This window comes from Athalia rosae, chromosome 2, assembly GCF_917208135.1.
Source record: "Athalia rosae chromosome 2, iyAthRosa1.1, whole genome shotgun sequence".
In the NCBI taxonomy this organism is placed as follows: Eukaryota; Metazoa; Arthropoda; class Insecta; order Hymenoptera; family Athaliidae; genus Athalia; species Athalia rosae.
This window is the reverse complement of record NC_064027.1, coordinates 11,126,477-11,150,253: the sequence shown is the minus strand read 5'-3', so window position 1 is coordinate 11,150,253 and position 23,777 is coordinate 11,126,477. Positions and strand designations below refer to the sequence as shown.

General features: G+C 39.5%; 1 long non-coding RNA gene across 2 annotated transcripts; it reads left to right on the top strand.

Annotated features, from left to right (window-relative positions):
• On the top strand, positions 1-23,657 carry LOC112695004. 2 transcript variants are annotated; one of them, XR_007277252.1, is made up of 5 exons: positions 1-768; positions 899-1,073; positions 20,720-21,135; positions 21,943-22,038; positions 23,593-23,657. It is a non-coding gene; the product is annotated as an uncharacterized LOC112695004 (long non-coding RNA). The 2 variants fall into 2 exon arrangements; XR_007277251.1 differs by lacking the exons at positions 1-768; positions 899-1,073 and having other exon boundaries at positions 9,877-21,135.
• Positions 23,658-23,777: the final 120 nt, after the last annotated feature.

The window sequence follows — 23,777 nt, the reverse complement described above, 5'->3', positions numbered from 1 at the left end:
CCAATTCTTCTAGTTGTTGATTGGCCGAATGAGCGTGGCCTAGTCCCTCCCATTCTCGACACTTGGAGTGACTCACCCTGTATATGTCCACGCGTTTCTGGATTCTCGGAGTTAGTATAGAATCGCATCAAGAAACAGTTGTCTTCGTTTTGTACGGGTTTTGAAGGAAGGGAAACGAAGTTAAGTTTTTCACAATTTATAAGCTCATTGGGATGGTGAGTGGTTTTCGAGATAAGCTATTTTGATCTAAGTAAAGGAACTAGCTGAGAGACGCCAAGTGATAGCAAGCGATGTACCTATATAGGTATATGATCCTTGATCCTCCAGTGCAGGACCACGGTAGCGCTCGATGGGAGCGCTTACCCAGCTATTAGACGCCCAATTTGCATATTCTATCGCCTTGCAAGCGTCAGTAGTTCTGTTATTGGTGTAACTTTACCCTTCAAAGTGCCTCTAATATTACACCCTAGTTGCACGGTATTCGTAGAACTTCTAGATTGTCCGCGTTGATGCAGCACTCTCTCCCTATTACGCTACCGTATACCTTCATCATAGCACTTATTGCCGTGTATTTCATTTGCTGTTTCGCTTATCCCTAAATAATAGCTATAGTCCAGTTAACATTCATAAATACGTTTGTGTCAACGAACATGGTGTTCCGGGTCGATTGAAGTGGTGGATGCAACAGTTGGAAAAAAAATTTGCGAAAAGTGATTCGGAAAATCCGAAATTTTCTACTCCTCACGCTAATCAGGTGCAACCCCTCGGGTAATTATACTCAGAAAGTTTTTATCTCAAATCATTGCCACGACGAGACATTGTACTCATCAAATTTATGTTTCCAAACTCGCTGGTGTTTACAATAAGTTTTCATCGAGGCTATCAACTTTTTGTTCAGATTATACTGTATACATCACCTGCCTCGCCCATTTGTCATTCAAACGTCAACATTAGGCTCGGGTGTGTGGAATGGACAAGTTTGCGCGTTACAACGTAACCGACGAGCGATTCAGTGTGTCCCTGCGGTTTATTCGGATTTGAATCTTCGACGTCTGTCTGCGCTATAATTATATGTAAGTACATACACGTATTCCTAATAGACGTAATATATATTTATACACCTACGTATTCGTGTATCAAAAATGTTGTCGGATAAAAGTTGGACTTTTAAAGCGAATTCAAAGTTGTTATGATAAATGTATACCCCCACGTGTTCACATGGGGTGAGAGGAGGAGGGGGGGGGGGGGCAGACAACCCTCTAGGACCGTCGGGATAACTTAGCCGGTTGATTGAATATGTAAATCTATTACGACGTACACGGAATGAAATATTTATTACCATATTCTCTCTGCCAAGATAAATCCAACGCGATGGCAGGTATATGTGTACGTAGCGACTGCGCAAGTATTCTATAGGTATAGTCAACCTCTCGACCGAGAAGTTTCGAAAGATGTCCAAAGCATCTCTGCACGGTATCTTTTCCTAGTACTGTAAAAATGCTAAGACGATCTTCCCGTAGAAGTCGGAAGAGCGAAATGAGGCCGCTGTAACTTCTGTTAAATGTATATTATCCGAGAAAAGAATGTTCGATCAAAAAAAAAAGGGGAATGAATCGAGTTTGGATAATAACTATACTTATTGCGAATTGAAAAATAAAAAATTGGGCCTTCGCAGCGACTTTTTGGAATAATTCTTCTTGTTCCCATGAAAAGAAGTTTGATTGACGTTTAAAAATTGGCTCGGTCTTTCGTACATTTAATATAATATACAGGGCATTCCATGTCAAGTCGAACGGACGATTTTCCTGACCTCAGGGTCAGATTCTTTCGTTTTCCACACATAAGAAGTGGGTATTAAAAGAGTCAAGTTTCTATTCATTTTCAGATTCTTCCGATCATTAGTTTTTGCACAAAACCTAATCAAATAAGCAATTTACAACGGAACACGGACTATGCTTTGGAAGTTATAAGTGATTATTGACTTCTAATTTTTTCCTACACTTATCCGTTTCACCTTCCGTTCTCAAAAACGCTTGTCGAGTCGATGACCGAAAATGCTGAATGAAAATTTATGATCTAGATTTTAAAGTGGGTCGACCTTTATTTTTTCAGTATTTTCTCGCGGAATTTTCTATTTTTATATCCATGTTGTCTATACGTATCGGAAACGGTGCAGAATTTGTTTGCTGTGCGAAATGTTGATATGAAAATAAAAAAGGCGATAAAAAGCGAGGTGAGGCTCGGGTCCGGTATTAAAAAAGTGAGGGTAACGCCGTTCGAAATAAATATCTCGAGTTTTAAAGCCTTTGCGCGATGCCAATTAGTTGGTTCCAGCGAAGGGCGCGGGCTACTTCAGTGCAGCAGATCGATTGATTGACAGCTCATTAACTTGTAAATATTGATGATATCGTCATATTGGATGTGAGTTAAATTAGTCTGGTTATTGCGTACCGGAGCCAAGCAAAACTTGGAGAAAATGTTGGATTGCAGAAATCCATAATATAATATCTTGAATTTAGATGGTTGACAAATTAAAGTCTGTTCAAATCGACGCACACGATGATTTGACTGATCCATTTTGTATTCAACTATCGTAATCAATGTCAATCAATGAGACAATTTATCATCCTGAAAATCAATGAGAAAAACATAACAAAAACCATCTGTTAGCTGGTTTCTTCAAATGTTGTGTTGAACATGCCATACCGATCAAAGCAATACGAAGCGCGTTCGTTTCAGTAGTGAATGGTTTACTACCGGGAACTCCATCAATGGCAATGATGCTCGATGGCTGTAGATCTACGGTAATAGGGAGGTATCCGCATTGCAGAATCTAGTGTTATTGGTGTCCAGTGGCTCGAGGTATAACATACTACATATCTGTGCTACTACGTAAGTGATGGCTACTATACATTCCATTTCATTTGCAAGTGCCAAGTGCCGGGCAGTCGACGCTTCACACAATGGTTGCTTCTGGTGTACGTGTATCACCGAATATAAAAAAAAAAACAACAATGGAGATTAAAAGGATAGTTATCGTTTCGACGGTACATTGCTTGCTTTAAAAATCATTACGATGATGTCAATTAGTCAGCCCTATGCAACGATTCCTGTATAGCAATGAAAACTGTGCGTTTTCCGAGTGTTTCAGTTACGAGGATTTTCGGAAAAATAAAAATAAAAACACGACGTTCGACGAAACGTCAGTTGAAGTGACATGGAATTCCCTATTTGTTACAATAGTGCACATATGGTGTGAAACAATGAAGTCAACGTTGCACCGGATAAGCGTAACGGTTCGCCGAGTTCGGATTGCCGATACCGATACAGCTACGAAATGCAATTGTCAGTGATTGAGAATTGAAAACCCTCATCGAATATACGTTTACCGTATCCACTCTGAAAAAACAGCGAAACATATTTTTGCTACCTCGGACCGCAGATGCATCATCTGATGCAGGTATATCCGCATATGAGAGGACTTCATGTTTTATTGTTACTTAATTCTTCTGCCCAAAACGGAAATCGATATTAAGTGTGATAAAATTTTTGAATTATGCTTGCGCAAATCTTTAAAAAATGCCTAATATGATCGATTATCACTGTCAGAATGTTTCGGATGGTGGTGTTACGGGGTTTCATGTTTCGTCACGCAAGGAGCGAAAAAAAATCGTACAATTTTTCGACTCGGGTGAGAAATATGCGTAGTATACCAGAAAATTCAATTAGCTTCGAAGCGTTTGATATTTAACTTTCTTCGGCACCTGTTTATTATTCAAAAGTGGATTACGTCACGCCTGATAGCCTTTGGTATACATTGTCATCGTGCGAACGAACATTTAGTATTTCCCGATAGGAATTGTTCTGAAACTTGAAATTATATCTACGTTCCAACGTTCCGAAATAGTTTACCAGCAAGATAGATCGCGCGAGATCGACAGAGCGATGAATCCTCAATGCGATATTGATTCCACTTAACAATTCCAAAGAGTCATCATAACCGCTCAAAATGTCATATTTCCCGTCCGTTATTCACACACGTAAATCATACACGCGCGCAAGCTCACGCTATGGTAAATTAGAAGCGATTACGATCACATGACTACGTGGCGAACTGGTTAAACTGGATAAATTCGCGGGTTGGTTGACTGGCCCCCCGTTTTTCTTCGAGCGTACTTCCGCTCCATTAGGCATGGTATCGCGTGCGATCTTTTCATTCGATTGAAAAATCTATTAGCGAAATATCCCCGGGGTTATTCCAAGTTTTGCCTTCCGCAGCTATAACATGCCTGCAGTACCTATAAACCAAGTTACTCGAATTAACCTTCTTATAAAACTTTTAAATTCGTTGTCCTGTGCAGTAATAATCCGCCTTATACACTTAAATCAAAGTTGACAATTTTTATGGGCCCCAAGTTCACGGTTTTCCGGTCTCCTCAAAATTTCACGTAGTCTGTCCATCAATTTTTGATCTGTCATCGGTGATCTGTCACAGTTGTCACTTTGAAACCTGAACTCGCGAAGCTCCAGAAAGGTATTAGAGATTATTGGTCCCAAAAACAACACGGAGTAGAAAAATGTACTATGTCTAAATACGGTCGGTTATAGTTTTACATGGATCACATGAACGATCTGTCATTATTATTATACGTGATGGATCATCGATAGTCGCGAAAGACTAAGGAGAGATTGAACGCAGAAGACGGAATAATTATGGGATCGATTTGAAAACGGATAAAAATCTCTTGTATTTTCACGTCACACGCAGTTTACAAAACGGAGATTCTAAGATTATGTCTGTACGAATATTTGACCTCTGTTATCATGAGAATAACGGATGTGGTTGTGTAGTTATAGGCGAGGAGATCAGGTAACGGTAATAACATTAGTTTGTAATTAATGAAACGATGCGCGCCCATTATCCGGAATTGATACTTTCTCGTTTAATTAATTGACTCAACGTGTCTGATATCAATCTTCGCGTAAACCGTTTGGAGCTTCGATGCCATCGTACCGTTTCCTCTCTTCAGATCGTCCCGTCTATTTAAAAAACGCGATCGCGGCTCATACGTAAATTACGCGGAAACCGAACAAAGTAAATACTCTTCAGTTTTTCCGCATTACGGCGGCTCGGTTTGAAATTTTTTTTTCCTTTTTTCCGTTCGCTTGCCTCGCCATGGCGGATGATCTTTCGGGTATTTCAGCTCTGATCTACCTACTTAAACGAAATTTCGTTGAAGAAAATAAATAAATAATTCCCGAGGCAGGCATTTCGGGGGAGTTCCACCTTTCCGTGATACTCGTTTTCTATTCTGCCAGGAGGAATGGCGGGTGGAAAGTAAGTAGGGAGGAAAGGGAGAAGGGTTTCTGGCTCTCTGGTTCTCCCGCTTGGTTCCCGGTTCCCTTATCTCGCATTGATTTACATCTTGAGTTGTTCCTGCGGGAGCGGCTTCACCCTCTTTCACCCTGCTCCCGAAGCCGTGTTCTTCCTCTTTGTCTTTTCCAGTATTATTCGCTCTTATTCTCTTTTATTTCCAGTTTTATTCCCTATATACCGACCATCCCGAAGGAAACCAGTCTTCTCGTGCAGCGTAATATGCCACGCCATTCTCTTTCTACCCTTCCACGGAATTCGTTTCGCTAATTATTACACAATTTAACGATATAATATTTTATCTTGTCATTATTATCATCGGTCGTAACAAACTCGAACTCGGTGTAATTTGTTGGGTTACAATCATTCAATCAATGTTACCGAAGTGTCTATATTATACGATTTTCAAATTTCCACTGTACCGGATTCTTGAGAACACGTGTTTGCATTTTACAATTTCAAGTTGAATGAATCGTTAGATGACCAACTGTGAAATATTCTACAATTTTCAAATAAAAAATTATTCCCGGAAATGTGAAGATCCGTCAAATCCGGCGTATCTTCGATCCGATACTCGTCGACACCGAGACGCGATGGTTTCATCAATTTTTTGTCCCCTTCTCTTCGGAAGAATAAGAAAAATTGCAACACTGATTTTGAGTAAAATAACCTCGCTGACGAAACCACAATCTATCCTGTAGTCTTCGGTTCCGAGTAACATCATCGCTTCCGGACTACTAGACTGGGTGGTTTTGGTGACAGACAAACGAGCGACGCATCGAAAATATCCGTCTTTTTTTTTTTTGGGATATTTTCCGCTTTTTCTTTTCTCTTCCGTACCACCCAGCTACTGTATAACCGAACCACGAACAGGACTTTGTGGAGTCGAGGACTCCGGATCGATCCTATGATAATTCGAGCATAAATTCTATTCGACGTGGGGCGTCGGTGCGGCATCGTTGTTCGTGGGAACGACGCAGCAGGAAATCTATATAAATCTATGGCTATCGCTCGAATACGGCAAGATACCGTCTGTCTCATTTGTTGGGTAAAGTTTCTCTGGTTGTTGACCCGCCCGTACCGGTTAGTATATACCGAACGTTGAAGACTGGAGGACGTTTTGTCATGAGAGTAGGATACATTCGCTCGTGGTGCGGCGAGACATCTTCATTCTGTCACGACTGATACGTGTATTATTAAACCAGATACCCATGATGTTGCGCCTGACGAGTTTGATTGTGCCTCGAAATCCCACCGACGATGAATTGGAAAAGTGATTCAATTGTATAAATGTCGCTAATATCTCGTGCGTCGCAATCGAATTAAACTTCTCGTTGCTGGTATCATTAACGACGCAATTTCACTATTTTCTCCGTCCTAGCGAGTGCTTCATTTTGCGGCATCGCGACGGTATATCTCTTGTGATAACTCCAGAATTGGAAGTTCCCCAGGTAGCGGGTAGTAGACGATAGATCTGACGGAATAAATCATTGTTTCTCTTGCTATTCAATTAAAGGGAAGATTATCGGTGAAAACTTGGTAGCTTGTTTGAGAAGAGCGAAGCGAAGAGCGAAGGGAAATAGCTGCTTATGGTATTAAACGGGCGGCATTGGAAAGATATACGTGCAATGAAATATATTTGTGGTTCAGCATGTAGTTGATCAACGTTTACCTTTTCGATAGTCATCCATTGAAAATCGTTTAGGTGACTTTTTTATTACCTTTTAAAAACTAATAAAATACAGCTGCAGGGTTCGGGTAGTCCCTTTGATACGAATCGATCATTTCGCCTTATCTAGCGAGAACGCGGTTCGATTAATTATCCCCGAGAGTTTGATCCGAAGGGGGAAATATAACGAACGTCATGGTATACCCGACGTGATGGCGAGATGAAAGTTGAGTTGTCCAAATAGACCGCGGTACTCTATACATCGACGTCGAGTATTTCCTCGCCGACGGAACATCACCGCTTACTTTGAATTTCAGATCGGTTTGACCGTCTGACTGTACACGGTGAATATTCTGCGGTAACGCTCCTTTAAAGTGAATTCTTCATATACAGGGTGAGTTAGTTCTGAATGTCGAGGTGGGAGGTTCGATTCAGCCACCTCGTCATCCAATCGGCGCAGTTTATTCGTGAGAGGTAGAAGGAGTGGGGGTAACGCTGGCTGCGGAGTGAAATCTCTTAATCGATTGTCTAAATTTCGTTCGTTTACTCGTAAAAAAAAACGGTGTCGAAGAAAACCGAAGCCTACCGGTATTATTCAACCGGGAAATGAAACGATGAGAAAGTTAGTATTTACATTTGAGCGTGAGCAGGTTAGCACGGGCACAGGGTTGCACAGCTCAGGGAACCAGTTCCCGGCGAACGAGGGATCTCGGGATGTACCCGATCCTCCTTAAGATTTATAAAACCGAGTCATGAGATCTCTGAGGAGTGGTAAAGTCGATGAAATTGCTAGTTAAAGATAAACCGCGAACCAAGAATAAACTACGGTGAACTATAAGTTCCGGATACAAGGAACGTTTCAAGTTTCCGGCTATTGTATAGTCTGCTGGCAACGTAGCTCCCTGGAAACCTGGGAACCTGGTGCGAATTTTAGACGACAGTGCAGTCGGGCGAAGTCGACTCGCAGCAAGAAGGAATGTAATTGTCGCGTCCCAGCACCCCAGGGATCTTTATAAACGCCTCACCAACTGCAGCGGTCCGAATTACATCTCCGGCGTTGCTGGAGCTCGCGTCTATCTCCACCACGATTCTTATCATCCGTACCTACATCGCTCTTACAATTTCAACCTCTCCGACGTCGCGAATGTCAATAAATTTCTCTACTCCTAGACTCGTAATCTTAGATTTGTAAGGTCTATCGATTGTTTGACTTATCTTGTCTTTCATCCGGAGCTTTTTATCTCAGCTGCAGCTTCGAGGGGGCGAGTAGCCTTATCTGAGGCGTCGACGAAAGAGGAATGAAATTCCCGATTCTTGCGATGATCAAAAAGTCGATTAATGTTTGAATCGCTAACAACGAGCGTTTTTGTCAACCAGTCCCTTTGATTGATCGACCGAGTCGACGTCTCGGACCGTGTCCCATACTCGCATCGGCAGCTACTTGTTGCTTACCAATAAATGGGGTGCTCGAGGAGGAAGTGCACTGTCGAAGAAAATCAAAAAATACATTCAAATTATCCGTAACAGCTGTGCACGGACTCAAACGATTTACCGATGATTGAATTACTCATCGCATAACGCAACGGCGAACCGACGATTTTTCGATTGTATACATTCGAGTCCCCCTTCGAAGTACGCGGTAGACGATGTCAGGCGCATCTTCACGGTGTCTGGGAAAATAAAATTGTATAAATATATAAAAAAAGCTATTGCGAAAGTTAGTTTCGAGTCGCAGGTACTATTTTACTATTCTCGTCGGTGCAGCCGAATAATAGTGGAAGTTGGAGCATATCCTTGAAAGCAGAATTCACTATTAGGCTCGTAATATAATTCTAATTCATATAACCCGTCAAAATAATTCACAACTCGGTATACCGTACCGTTGGAAGTTCATATAAACTTAATATTGGCGTGAACGAACGTAACTCTATGTTTGTCAACGAGGCTATGAAGACTGCCGACTTTGGATCCATTTCAAACCTATGCTAAAATCAGGAGAAACTCCATCTGAATATTTCCCACATTTGACGGCAAGCTGCGGGAATCACGTGCCGGAGTTGTTTAGCTCGTTCATTTAATTACCGAGTTGGTACTTCATCGACTTGATTGTGATTTATTAGTAAGAGCTACTCAGTGGCACCTTGCACGTTCTAGAAGTTCCATAATACAACGAATCGTTGGATGATTTATACCAAGTATTGCCGTGAGTTATCATTGTTATGTTAGCATTAAAAGGATCGGGCAGTACTGCTGGAGATGCACAAACAGCACCGAGTCTGTCCAAGTCAGCACATGCAGCTTCATTATACTTATGGATTTTCATGTCCACGGTTGAAATTGATTAAACAAAATGGACGACACTTGATGCATGAGCTACGTTGAATACATCGGATATATTTGACAGTGCATTTGACACACTGTACCTACTTTGTAATGGCTGATTTCTAAAATTTCGTTTTGAGCTAGGTATTCTTTGATCTGATAGGCGCATAATCACAATCGAACAGAAATATCCGTCTTACCGGACACAGCAACTTGGTTCACTAGACACAACACAAAGTATCCAACTATAGCAAGGATGATCTGTTCAATCAGTCAGAAAAGATACTGATTTACTGCGAATATGTTTATTGAGGGAATAGAATTTTATCTGTTGGGTAAATAAAATGAACGCGGCTTGTTTGATAGAATGTGTTTTATTCAAGTACGGCACTTAACGGTGGTACGCGTTACGGGCGGGAAGAGAACGGAAGAACTTATGCGCACTTACCTGCGATTGCGACGAGACACACTTGCACGCGTATTCGCCCACATTCATCTACATAACGTAAGTAATAAAAACAAATTAAAACATAACAGAATATGAGAGAACAAAGATCCAGGCGAGAATTACATAACTCAACAATGTTCGACCACACGGCAGAAATTGTCCATCTGAAAACCCGTCAGACTGTAGACATGTTCAACTAACGGAATAATCCGTCCAACTGAAAAGCTGTACAATTGCTTATCTTTTTATTGATTGCCGACAAGCAACGGACATGTCCATTCGCTTATTTGCTCGAGGTCTGGATGAGTTGGGATTAATTTTTTTGATTAGGACCCAGTCGAGCTTGTTTTTTCATGATTGTGACCGACACACATGCCGAGCAAGGGTGGTGTCCAATTCAATCGCTTTCGTACATTTACTTGTACAAATATTGCATCGGAAAAGAATGCTGGACAAAAACTCTTAGCAGCTTGTTAAAATGTTTGCCAGGACAAGTTTCGCAGCTGAGCGATTACTCACAATCAATTACAAATTTCCTATAAACCTCCGAAACAACTCCCCGCTGCTACGTTACTGACCATTGCCCGCAACGGTCGGGTGCGTGTTGTTACACCCGCACGGTCAGCTAATTTGTGGGGGCGAGTGAAATCGTCCGCGAATCCAGAGAATTAAAAATTTATGAAAACTCGTGAGACCGTATAAAACAGCGGTTCAACAATGTAAAGAGAGTTGTATGTCCAGGTTCACGTTTGTAATCCTTAGCTCACACGCTCCTAATTACTCTAACCTGACGGATCGTGAAGAATATGAGCTCGATTTTCAATTGTCGTTTGAATTCATCCGATATTTTCCAGCCAATTCGGCCGCGGTGGCCAGTCGAATAAGATGACAGGCGAGATCCGGTTTGGCGTTTAGCTAGACTGGCAATGGCTATTTTATCACTTTGTCAGCCAAAGTCCACATTCGTCCATTACTTTACCCCGTTGTTGGAAAGTAAACTCAAAAGAGGTGTCCTGCTATTATTTGTCAACGTTGTGTATGTAGTGCGTATCGATCCGTTGAGTCGCGTTCCGATGTTATTCTACCCCGTTTCGGTTTCTCGTATGTTTTGGGACAATGGGAACCAGTTTAGGGTTGTTTAGGCTTCGGAAACAAAGCCGAGCGGGCGAAATATCGAATTCACTTTTCACTTGCTGTATAGGTGTATTTATACACTCGAATTTGTTTGGCACTGTAAACTTTGAACCCGATAATGGAATTTCCATTTTCCATCAACGCTTGAATATGGATTATTGGCATTTTTTTTTTTTCAAGATTTTTGAACGCAACGAAATGCGTGCGCTCATTTCCGCCGGTTGTATGTGCCCGTGAAACAGAGAAAGAACCGTCACTACCGGTATATTTGGCTGCAAATATTTTTGCACACATTTGTAAAGTATTTATATCCCGCATAAATTTTTCGGAGGGGAAAGCTCGGTTCGGTCGAATGCCTGGAGTTTTTCGAGCGATAAATTTCCTTCTTAATCATTTAAGTAGATCTTGCGAAAATTTTCACTGCGCGAAACTATATAGTTATATACATTCATTTGATAATTTCATTTTTTTCTTTGTTTTTTTGCGACAGCTGTTTGTAATCCCTGGGTATTACGTCGAAACAACTGAGTTATTTACAGGTGTAGTTAGCAATATTATTATACATGATATTATTCGGTTTGATACTGGCCCTACTTATTATTCATCGCACTCGTTCGTTAAACTGTCAAAATAAAGTAATCGGTGCTTTCGGGTTCTACAAAATTTATAGCAAGTAACGGAAAGAAAAAGGGAAATGCGAAAACAAGATAAAGATTCGTCAGGCAAATTAATGAGAATATGGACGCAATAACACCTTAAACCTTGTTAAGTCTTGCACCATCCAGCTGAAGGAGAAATTTCACGATCTTATTTTTTTATTATTCTCATTTTGGAAGTTTCAAATGAACTTCAGTGCATGCCGTACGCACGTACGACATAGGCACATAATCCAATGAAAGTAAGTGATAGTATTTCGTTTGAATCTTTCAAAGTAATGGATTGCAGTGTGCTTAAGTGCCTGGAATCTCAATTCACAGGAACTGAAGTACTTTTACATTATAAAAACTTTTATACGAGTCAAGAAGAAAGAACTAGTAGAAGATGTGATATAAGAAAGATGGGGTCGTAAAATAATCTCTGAAACTTAGTTGAATTAATGTGAATTTATTTGATTATCTCACTGACTATATTGTAGTACAGGCTAGATTTTTATCGGGAATATTCTCAGACCATATTTACATATGGGGCTGAGTTGTCTATTCCGATAGTTTTTTTAACTTACGAATGCAGGTAAATTCAGAAATTTGCACATGGTATCCTCGTCCCTGAAATTCGTATACATTATCGGTAAAAATTCGATGCACACAATTAAATTTTTAGACCGTATGTCTTTCATCTGAAAAATGAAATTAAATTCTTTGCTAAGACCATTCGACCTTGCTAATGGAAGCAACTCATATTCAAATGTGTTTGTACACCCTTTACCTAATGTACTGCGTGAAAGCTCTGGCTTTAAATAAATGGTTTATAAGGTTTTTGAAAAATTTCGTAGTGGGCACTTGCAGTAAAAGCATCGATAAAGTAGATTTAAAGTTACGAAACACCCGAGTGTACGCGGTTGAAGTAATAGAGTTCATCGCGTAGCAGTTAAAAATTAACGTAAAATCGTACCCCAAGTGAGGCCGTAGAACGACATAACATCAGGAGACTCTCGAAATTTTAAAAGCGATATCGAGATCAACGGTAGTCGTATAACTTTGTCACTTTTTTCGCCCATATTGTGTAGTAGGTATAGGTGCTGCATTTGCCTGTAAAAAATGATAGAATTTCGTGTTTCAATATCGACGAAACAAATTCAGAAGATTAGGGCGCGATTATCAATATATTATACTTTCATAACTGATGATGATTAATCACCTGATTGACAAGTCATCATTCATTCAATAATCACATCGTACACATTATACATTCCATGGAAAATTAATGACCGCTCTCGGATTATTTATTATAAAATATGTGTAACACATTATTATTCTTATCGATCGACACACACGTTAATCCCTCATAAGTTTCATACCTCCAGTTTCGAACTTTAACATTCTCTGTCTTCTATAGTTGAGCAGATTTTTTTTCGTCGATCCTAATCTCATAGATTATAAAATGGAAAAGAGGTAGACTGTTCGCAATTCAAATTCTATTATAATTTTACCGATTTTCATAGCAGTGAAGTAGTATGCGCAGTGCGTCGGCTCCGCAGTCTGGGAATACTATAGGGCATAACTCGTAGAAAAGTGAAGATTGGACAGCTGGTTGAAAAAAATGTTCGAGGTTCAGATTATATTTTTTATTCAAATTTGGTAACTTGTTACGGAAAACTGGCGTATCTGTTTAAATTTCATCTTCGTGTTCACTTTTCAGAGATAGCTTTCATGGTATCTTTGTGATCCGCACTTGTTTCGCACCTGTTTTCCCTGCTCGAGAGATCCTTTATCTATGAATAGGTGTGTTCCCTGATTTTCGTTCCCTGTATCAGATTATCATATTGAATCTTGTCATCGAATCGAGTTACCTTTCTCCCAGTTCGACTAATCGTATCTTTCCGAGACATCGAATTTATACGTTCAGCGTTACATCCCTTTGCTGGATAACCGGATCACATATTCGGTATAGGATACTTGAAAAATAAGTTCCTTTAACCGGGGCTTATTTTTTGCATCAACGCAGCAACGAGAATACAAAAATTCAGATCACTTGTCGCGAGCGTATGTTATACATGAAAATTCAAAGGCTTCGGGGAATCTCTTAGGATCGAGCTTGAGTTCGTACATATTTTATTCATTTATTCGAAGACGTTTTAACTGTTGGAAGAAATGAAATATGAAAATGAATCAAGTGAAGGCCGCCCTGATATACTGTACACAACCTTGGGGCCTTCCACGCAAAATCGACATGGGTGTAATCGTAATTTTTTTTTTTCGAATCATTTAACAGTTGGTAACTGTTGAAAGTGTTCGTTTTATATAGGGGTATTAATCGTTTCTTATTTTTATCTAAACTGCAGGCATCGTAAATTCTTTGTTGAGAACATTTTTTTCTACCCTTGTCAAATCACGTACTACGATCATCTTTTCTCATTCCAAGCGACTGCCAAATCGTTACACGATATCCACTGAATTATACCTATCAATGATTCATCAGATGTAATGATCATGATGGATCGTCCACATAAAATGACACAATTGACAAGTAGCGGCCAATTTAAAATCAAGAGGGCGACAAATCAGGGAGTAAATTAAATGGCCTCATTTAAAGGGGTAACGTCATAACATTAATCTCACGTGAATGTTATCTTCCTCCGGTTTAACATTTGAAATTACGTTAGCGAGGTGGAGTAAATCAAAATTTCAGTTGTTAACCTTCGTAACACTTATTATAGTATACTTACTGCAAAAGTAGATTTATTTTAAAACGTAATATGAAATATTGTTCCAGACGTTTTTACGTTACGTCTTATTGTGTATTTTTGGTTTAAACAGCAAGAGGTATCTCGTTTTGCTGATATACGCTGATATTACTTTTAATCGCACGGAGCAGCGGTATACGCCATGGCATTTATGATGAGCCATAAAATTTGTTGCTAGCTCTTATTCTACGTTACAGGGAATTCTATGCCAAATCACGTAGACTGCAACTTTGACTATTTTTCGTTCATTTACATCACGTCAGTTTTTCGATTTACATTATAGTCTTTTTAATCCCAAACTACAGAGGAAAAATTTGAGACTGTGGTATCAATTGAATGGAAACGGAACTCGAATTCCGTTTCATTTCAATCTTTCAGAGATCCATAAACACCAGAGTGAAAACTTTCAGAGATGCAGTTATTTTCGTACTTTTATTTTGCTACATACGCCTTTGTTGTATATTCCCAAGGTGAAGGGTGTCGCCTCATATACACATACGCCCCTATGTCATTAGGCGAGCAAAGCGAGCCTCTACTGGGTTAAAATGCCACTTTTTGTGATACACTTTACAAAAAACCTCAAAACTTTTGGACGTTAACTTAATGTAATTATTCATATTTATTTCTAGATGTGTTATCAATCATTATTTTCGGAGAAAACGATGCAAATAGATAAAATAGTATTTTTGTAATTGAAATGTACGTAGAAGTATATCTATATATACAGCGGAAGTAACGCCATCTGTAGGCGTCATCAAGTAGCTTGTAGTCGTGAAATATACAGATGCACAACAATTTTTTTGTTAACGGGTGGTTGGATTGTATTTAAAAATCCACCCTAAGACGCCTCGGGTATTAGAAGCACATTTTCATTCATAAATCACTGCGGCCCTGTGTCATTAGGCAAGCAAAGCGAGTCTCTACTGGGTTAAAATACACATACGCCCCTATGTCATTAGGCGAGCAAAGCGAGCCTCTACTGGGTTAAAATACACATACGCCCCTATGTCATTAGGCGAGCAAAGCGAGCCTCTACTGGGTTAAAATGCCACTTTTTGTGATACACTTTACAAAAAACCTCAAAACTTTCGGACGTTAACTTAACGTAATTATTCCTATTTATTTCTAGATGTGTTATCAATCATTATTTTTGGAAAAAACGATGCAAATAGATAAAATAGTATTTTTGTAATTGAAATGTACGTATAAGTGTATCTATATATACAGCGGTAGTGACGCCATCTGTAGGTGTCATCAAGTAGCTTGTAGTCGTGAAATATACAGATGTACATACAACAAATGTTTTTAATAACGGGTGGTCGGATTGTATTTAAAAATGCATCTTAAGACGCCTCAGGTATTAAAAGCATATTTGTATCCATAAATCACAAGGTTTAACCTTAGAAATAGCTGTTGTTGATATTGGAGATCAAGAAACTTCCGTTGGTTCGACATGTGTTGCTCTATCAAGAGTCCAAACTTTAGAAGGTTCAGCAATCAATTAGAAATTTTCTGTATAACAGATTTACAAGTATACAAAAGCTCGCACAATATGTTGATGTGTCGAAAACAGGAGGAATGTCGAATGAAGAATTATTTTTTTGGATAGTAAATATTTTTCAACAACTGAAGCATATTTCAATTTTAGGGAGATGCATTTCAAATAACACAATTCGCGACCCACTACAAAGTTGTACTTTCAGCTAGTTATACATACATAGAGGTGCGATTTAATAAAAGGAAGCTCAAGGAAGCGAAGGTTTAAAAAGTAAAAGATACAGTTTCGTTGGGAGGGTGCAGATTCTTTGCGAATCATTAATCAACAGCGAGTTGAGGCTGATTTGGATTCTGTCAAATGCAGGTCTTTCGGAGCGAAATGAAGTAAAAAAGTGAGAGGACTGATTATTTCCCCCATTACTAACATAAATTAAAAACTCATACAGTTAGAATTATTACACAGAAATATCAGAACGGATAACGAGTGAGAACGACGAAAATTCAATGCTACGAATGATTTTAACGGCGAGAACGTTGATTGATTCGGCAAAACAGGCGTGTGAGTCGTTGAAAGATTAAACAGCGTTGAAAATATTACATTTGATAGGACCATTGAACATGAGGTTACAAAAATGTGGTAATAGAATTCGATCTGATACAATTACGGTGAAATTGGTTTTCTGGTCCTCTTGAATAACAATTTTAACGTTTGCTAATAATAATAGCCGATACAAAGCTACCGTTATACACAAGAAAATAAATAATAACGTTCAACGTTCAACATAGAAATAAATACATAAATGAAACGAGTGGGTACAAGGCAAAAAAAAGAAAAATGATAAAATGTGGAGCGAACGAAAGTGACGATAAAATGATGACGTATGAATGAAATCTCAATCTTCAATCAATGTATATTATCTGATTATTCGGCTGACACATCTCATTGTCAGTTAGTGTGTACAACAATGTTCGGTGACATCTCAGGTGGCGTCTTCTTCCCCCACCCTATTTATTTTGAACTTCGACGGTTTTAATCGCGGTCGTAGGTCAAACGTGTATTACAAAGCTACATGTGAAACTTAACACACGTGGCCCCCGCAACATCGTTATCATCACCATCTGGAAGCTGCTGAATTCGCCGGAGCCTAGTTATTTTTTTCCATTCGAGAAGTATATGCGGTGAGGATAAAAAATAACTTTGCACCCTTAATACATTTCGGCACGTGCAGGATTCTTTCCCATAATTTTCGATCCCAAGTAAAAATGGAGCCAGTTTATCATCGTTCTTTCGTATTAGGTATACTCACATTATCAGGTCTGAAAAACCGCGCAGTGCACTCTATTTTTTAGGCATGATGAAATGTTGTCCAGAGGCATAAAATTAGTTTTATCTCTAGGTAAGCGCAAAAGTCATTTCTCCAGGGCCTAGGGTATTATTGGGTCGATCCATCATTCCAGACAACCTTTATACAAACCAAAAAAACTGAACTGGAAGTGGAATAAAAAAAATATTAAGAATAATATTTAAGAAATGGAGAAAAAAAAATAAACAGAGAACTTTTCCAGACGCGATAATTTGTTAACAAAATCCAGGTGTCATATCTGTATATCGGCGTAGGGTTGCCAGGATATTTTCTTCTTTGTTAAATAATAAAAAAAAAGACCAAGGCCAAGCCGGTCTCGCCTTTGGGAGACACTCATTTGTCAAGTGTCTGATGTCCCAGCGTGAAGTTCAAACTCCCAACGCTCCTAAGAACTGAAGAATATACAGAGCTCTGAGCAGAGAATACCATGAGAGCACTGCTCATTCACTCCCTGTTTGAATAACAAATAAAGCCGCTCATCCCCAGCTGACGACAAAAAGATATTCTTGGAACAACAATGAGAACTGATTCGGTAATTGTTTCTGGCGTCGGTAGTCGTTAATTGCTTTCAATGGCACGGGTTTTAATTCTCAAGCAATATTATGCAGTGAACTGGGGTCATTTTGCGCGAGAAGGTCGGTAATGGTCGGCCATTATCCTTATTAATAATATTATTATTGTGATTATTATTGTTGTTGCTACCGGCGTGAGGCGCAGGGCGATACTCCGATGCAGGGAGGTACCCCAGGTTTCCCTGAGCCAAGGAGGAGACCGGGGCTACGAGTGGTACGTACAACTTCAGACGGATGCATGAGGTATAACGATACTCGGACAGACAGTCCTGGAAGACCAAGAGGAGCTTGAGCATTTCTGAAAATGTCGTGATTCGAGCGCATCATGTACAGTATTTGCGCGTACAAACGTAACGTCGACTAATTCGGCGTCTACAAAACTCAGGGTGTACCAGATTCGCATGTGTTAATGTCCACGAACGCAGTTCAGACGTGTACAATCGGACCTTTTCCTACCCGTCGACCTCAAACTATTACCCAAAGCTCTTTTTATTCGGGAAGATTAAAGTGTTTCGTTAGGCTCCAAATGTATAGTAGCGTGTGTTGGGTTGAGGTCGGCTGCCTCAAAATCTGGGGCAAAGGGTGTTATCAGAGGAGGGACGAACTCCTGATGGCTTCAGTAATTTCGTGGAGTTTTCGGCTTCGAATAACTATGTAGCGACCCGGATGTGACGACGGTTCTGACCCGACGCTACTTTTTCTTGGTTATTTCATTTGTTTTTACGGTTCAAATGACGTCGCACGGTTCAGCGATCTGGGATGAGAATGATACGTGCGAATCTCCGGATTTTATATGGAACCTTCGAGGCATAAAGAAAATTGAAAACCTCTAATATCCAAACTTTTGGTTCCGGGATGTTCTATTAATACATCCTTGTACATCGACGATGATCAGCTGGTTCGGGTTTCACTTGGAAAACCAACGATTTCGAATGATGCTAACATATGAGTTATCGAACGAACAATATCGCTCCAATTGTACGTGGCTATTTCATTCAATTACCGCGAAATGGCCGACGCGGATTGGCCACCGCGAAATCTGCCTATAGTGGTATGCATGAGATGGACAGTTCATTGTGACGTCGAGCGACCACTACTTCTTTTTGTTCCTCTACCGCATACTCGGGAATTTTTCGATTTGATATTCGTTTGATCATTCATCGTTTCTTTTTTCATAACTGGCTGATTGTGGGTTGCAATGAAGCAGTTTACACAAAACGCAGACAGATTGGAAAACTATAGCGACTCGAGCTAAATTCGATTTTTTCTTAGTTTTTGAAGCAGAACCAGAAATTACCGGTTCTTCCACATGCACGGTCGTCAAAGGATGTGTGTAAATATCTGATTGAAATTTTATCTATCTCTAGTCAGAGTCTTTTTTCTACGGGATGGACGCGCGGTGCGCAAAAAACTGAATGAGTCTTGAAAACTGAAGAAAGTTTCGCGGGGTAAACTTGGAGGTAGAAGACCTATAGCCCTCGACCTCCTCTACACGTATAAGTTATAGCTTTATAACTTGAGGTAACCGAAGCTGGAAAGTATGCGATAAAGTAGCTTTGCTTGTACCATATACACCGTATACCATATCACGCTGGCGAAACCTCTGCACGAGCGCATATTCGAACTGGTTCCAGGAGATTGAAAATTGTCGGTGAAACCTTTACGAGTCAAGTATGAAAAGTTGCCGGAAAGTTTATCGAGGAAGAATTGAGGCGATGTAGAGGGTGGGACGACGTCGTTTTTTCCATCCGAGCATCAACCTGCCGCCGCTGCATCGCTGTCTACAATCGACTGTGGTTTACTAGGATCCTCGTAAGATAGAATACAAGTGTCACCTTCTCGTAGGTTCGAGAACCCGGTGCAAACACACCATAAACGCGTTATTTACTCAACTAATAGTCCCTTCATAGTCCTTCCATATACCTAGTCCCGGTTCAATCCTCAGGGGTGCCTACATGCTAGGACCAAATCTGTAACTCCTCTCATCCACGGGAGTTCATCCGGATTATCATATATTGAAATCCGTTAGGGTTTTAACACCATCAAAACTCCAAGTATTGCCAACAGAGTTGACAGTAATCCGGATTCATCCGTTTTTTCTTGCCGAACAAAATATGATTCGGTCTCAAAATACGGACCGTGTACGTAATACATTTTACACAAGGCCGCGGTAGTTTCACGAGCATTTTTTCTTAAAATCACGTTTTACTATTTTACAAGTGATTCGTTCATTCATTCGTCTTTTTACGTATATTAAATAAATACGTTAGACGCGAGGACTAAATATTATTTACTTATTTACGAATTTTATTGAACTTCGTCTGCATGTGACACTCCGGAATAAGCAACGAAGATACCATTGAAATTCCGTGACGATTGGTTGAATAGTTTTTGAGATTTTCGCGAATATACATCATAGGTTTCCTCTATACAGGTATAACAGTTAGGTGAGAAGTACAGATATACCTACCCCTTCGCGTGATTTTGAACAAACAACAATTACCTATACGTCGTGGAAACAAGGGTCAGAATTCGAGCGAGTATGACGTGTGCATCGATACCTACGCGTAATCAAATAGGCGATAGAACGAATCTACGTGTCGCCTAGCGGAGCGAAGGAGGGGTGAGGTGGTGGTGGTGGTGGTGGTGAACTTGATGAATTAATCGGTGCTTACACGCGGAGAGATGCGTTAATTTTTTTCATTCCACGTCTTTGGGGTAGAAGAAGGAAAGGGTAAAAGTGGTCGCGTCTTTCTCTTTCAACCCTTCGTGTATTATACCTGTATATTTATGCGCGTGGTTATATCCTTGCGAACCAAGCAACGTAATTATTCCATGCCGGTACGATAAGCAAAGATAAGTAACCGCAATCTAAATTTGAAATTGCCTAACCAAACGCGTTAACCCCTAATTCGGAAAGTCTTCATTTCTTGCAGGGGGCGTACATCAGCAAAAAGGGGTAAGTTTTCTTCGTGAATTCTCAAAAATATCTGGAACGTTATACTTAATTACGGCCACAGGATTTATACGTATATACGCCGCTCTGGTCTCCTGATTTCTGAATTTTCAACTCATACTTTTCTTACTACCAGAGCGTGCATTGATAACAAGTATCACAGACGAAACGCTTGAGGGACTCAGAAAAAATACGGAAATGAAGCCGAATTCATCCGAACAATCTTGAAACAGTCAATTGCGAACGTGTAGTTCGGTATTCGGTCATCGGATAATCTCGTACGTAGATCCTTCTTTTCCGAAGCAGCGGCAGTATGGTCGCAACAGCCGAAGGGACATCGTCAGGAGCGACGTCGATGGCAGCGCGTAGAAGAGAGGAAGAGAAAAATACATTGGGGTAAGGATTAGTACGCAATTACTGCTGCGCCGTAGTTCTCTGTGTTGTCGAAGATTCTCCGGTCGCGTTTTCAACATACCAGAAAGAAAATCATACGAATCCACATGCTGAGTCCAGTTTCCAGTTTTGATCGAGTAATAATTCGGAAAGCAGTGTTCAGTTTGATCTACGTATTTTGAAAAAGTGTTGAACAATCGGTAGCTATTGAAAGACCTATATCATTGGAAATTTCGTGAATTCCGCAACTCAGAAATTTTTCCATAAGCAGTGGTGAGCAATGTTTTTACCATGACCATCATGTGTTGATGCTCCCGATCGGTTCGCAATTCGTCTCAAAAAATTTGAGGTGGGGGTAATGCGACATGAACGCAGAATTTTGATAGATTTTGAATAACGTTTGAACTCAATGGTGGGAGAGATTGACATCTTTTCGCAAGAACGAAAAACTTTGATTATTCACATCGTAGTTTAGATTGTGCGAGTATGAGGGTCATGATTTCGCTCTGTAGAAATATCTTTTATCGTTGCAATTCTGAACAACTATACCTAGTTCACAACAAATTTGTATATTCTCATATTCATATGCAATTATTAATATACAATTAATCATTCACGATATTTTGATTGATTTTGGAATAGTTCTGACAATGGTTTAGATATTATGAATTCTTTTGTCTACATTTGTATCATCGGGATTTCAGTTTAGAATTATGCTTCATTGCCATTTCATAAAAGAATTTATTGATGTATTTGAGGTTCTATTTTACAATTAAACTTGATTTCTGACATAATATTTTCGCATTTCAGATTTATTCTTGACAGATGTCAAAGTTGCCCAGTTCTTCGCATTATGGTTCAACTTTCAACTACTGTCCCTACGTTGTGCTGAAAAATTCCTATAAGGTAAGAAATCATTATTATTGTGTATTCGTTGACTCGTAATAAGATCAGAAGCGATCAGTCTGATTTGCATTCCTGGAGTCAGGATGCATTCAATGAGCGTACTCGAATTGACGTTCTATGAAACTTTACCTTTTGCCTCGAAAGGACGCCAAGCCTTAGCCTTAGATACTTCTCAAAATCTTAGATCATTTCGATGCTATTCAATTCATGTTGTGTTCATTTATCTGTTCGGTCAGTTATTCATCTATTCATTTATTTATTGAATAATGAAAATTCACGTGGTTTCTATAAAATCATATCTCAATCACATTCAATAATTTTCTAGTATTTCGAAAGCATTATTCATTCATTCATTCATTCATTTATTTGATGCGTAATTATTAAATTGACCAATCAATTCGTATAGTTCTGATGCTTATCAAATTATGTATGCATTCTCAATTCATGTATGTATTTATTAATTTATTCATTAATTTATTCATTTATTGGAAATAGTGAATTCACATATGATTTTCCTAATCACATGTAAAGTATAATTGTCGGGTATACATATTTGTATAATTGACCGTTTTACGAATTGAATGATTGATTATCATCGATAATATTGTGAACAGTTAATCAATGTAGAGGTATTTCGGAAGCAAATATTCATTACATCTATGGCTATGTTTGATCGTCCCTCAATTAGATAATTGAAGAGATTTGACTAGTAGATAAAATCGCATGGACGAAGCGACTGTTAGGTGTGTGGCGCGTACGTATGTGAATAATTTATTAGACATCTTCGTGTTCGTTGCGCATTCCAACATGGAAAAGGCGTCCACGAACAATTGGAACGCATACTTCACCTTTTGCTTAAAACCAACATTGAGCCTATAGCCTTAGATATTTCTCAAAATCTTGATTAGAATTCGGATTTTTTTTTGATAAGTTTACCATGCTGTTCTGATGTATTTTGATCTCGGGAATCCAAACCTGTAAGCCAAATAACTCCATCTGCAGAATTGATCGAGTGATTGCCGATTTATCGATTCAACAAGTAAAATATAACCAATCGGTTAAATTATCAAGTCCTATATTCTCGTACTCATTGATGATATTTCCGATTGCGGAATAGCTCAATCCGTTCTCGAGCACTAATCATCCAGTATATAAATTCACATAGTTATCGTCGGGATTTTGGTCTCACAATAATAATATTTATCGTTAACATCCGAAGAATATATTTATTAATTTATCTCAGGTTTCATTTTCCATTCGCACGGTTTCCTACACATGAATTTTATTCTTAGATCTACGATTGATGGACATCAACGAAATAATTATGTATAACTATTCGATTACACGTTATAAAATAAGTAACAGTCAACACAATGATTAGTTCATCATATATATATTTAATACCATATAACATAACATTACATTACATTGGCCATAATATATTAACATATGATATATTACAAGAATAATTGACATATCGACATAGAATATAATATTGGCAATGATGTATTCTTATATGTATCTCATTGAGAATTAGTTTCCCTTCTGTTTCAGGTACTTGGGGATGCTGCCGCCGTAGCTGCCGTTTGCCCGGACTCCCCCTGTTCATCAGGGGGAGTCCACTGACCCGTCCCCTGGGACAGCGCGGCCTCCCACCGCCCCCGGGGTCCCAGGGGACCCAGTCCCCGAGGACATGTCTTCGGGGATGCGGTATCCCCGCTGGAGGGGATGCCATATCC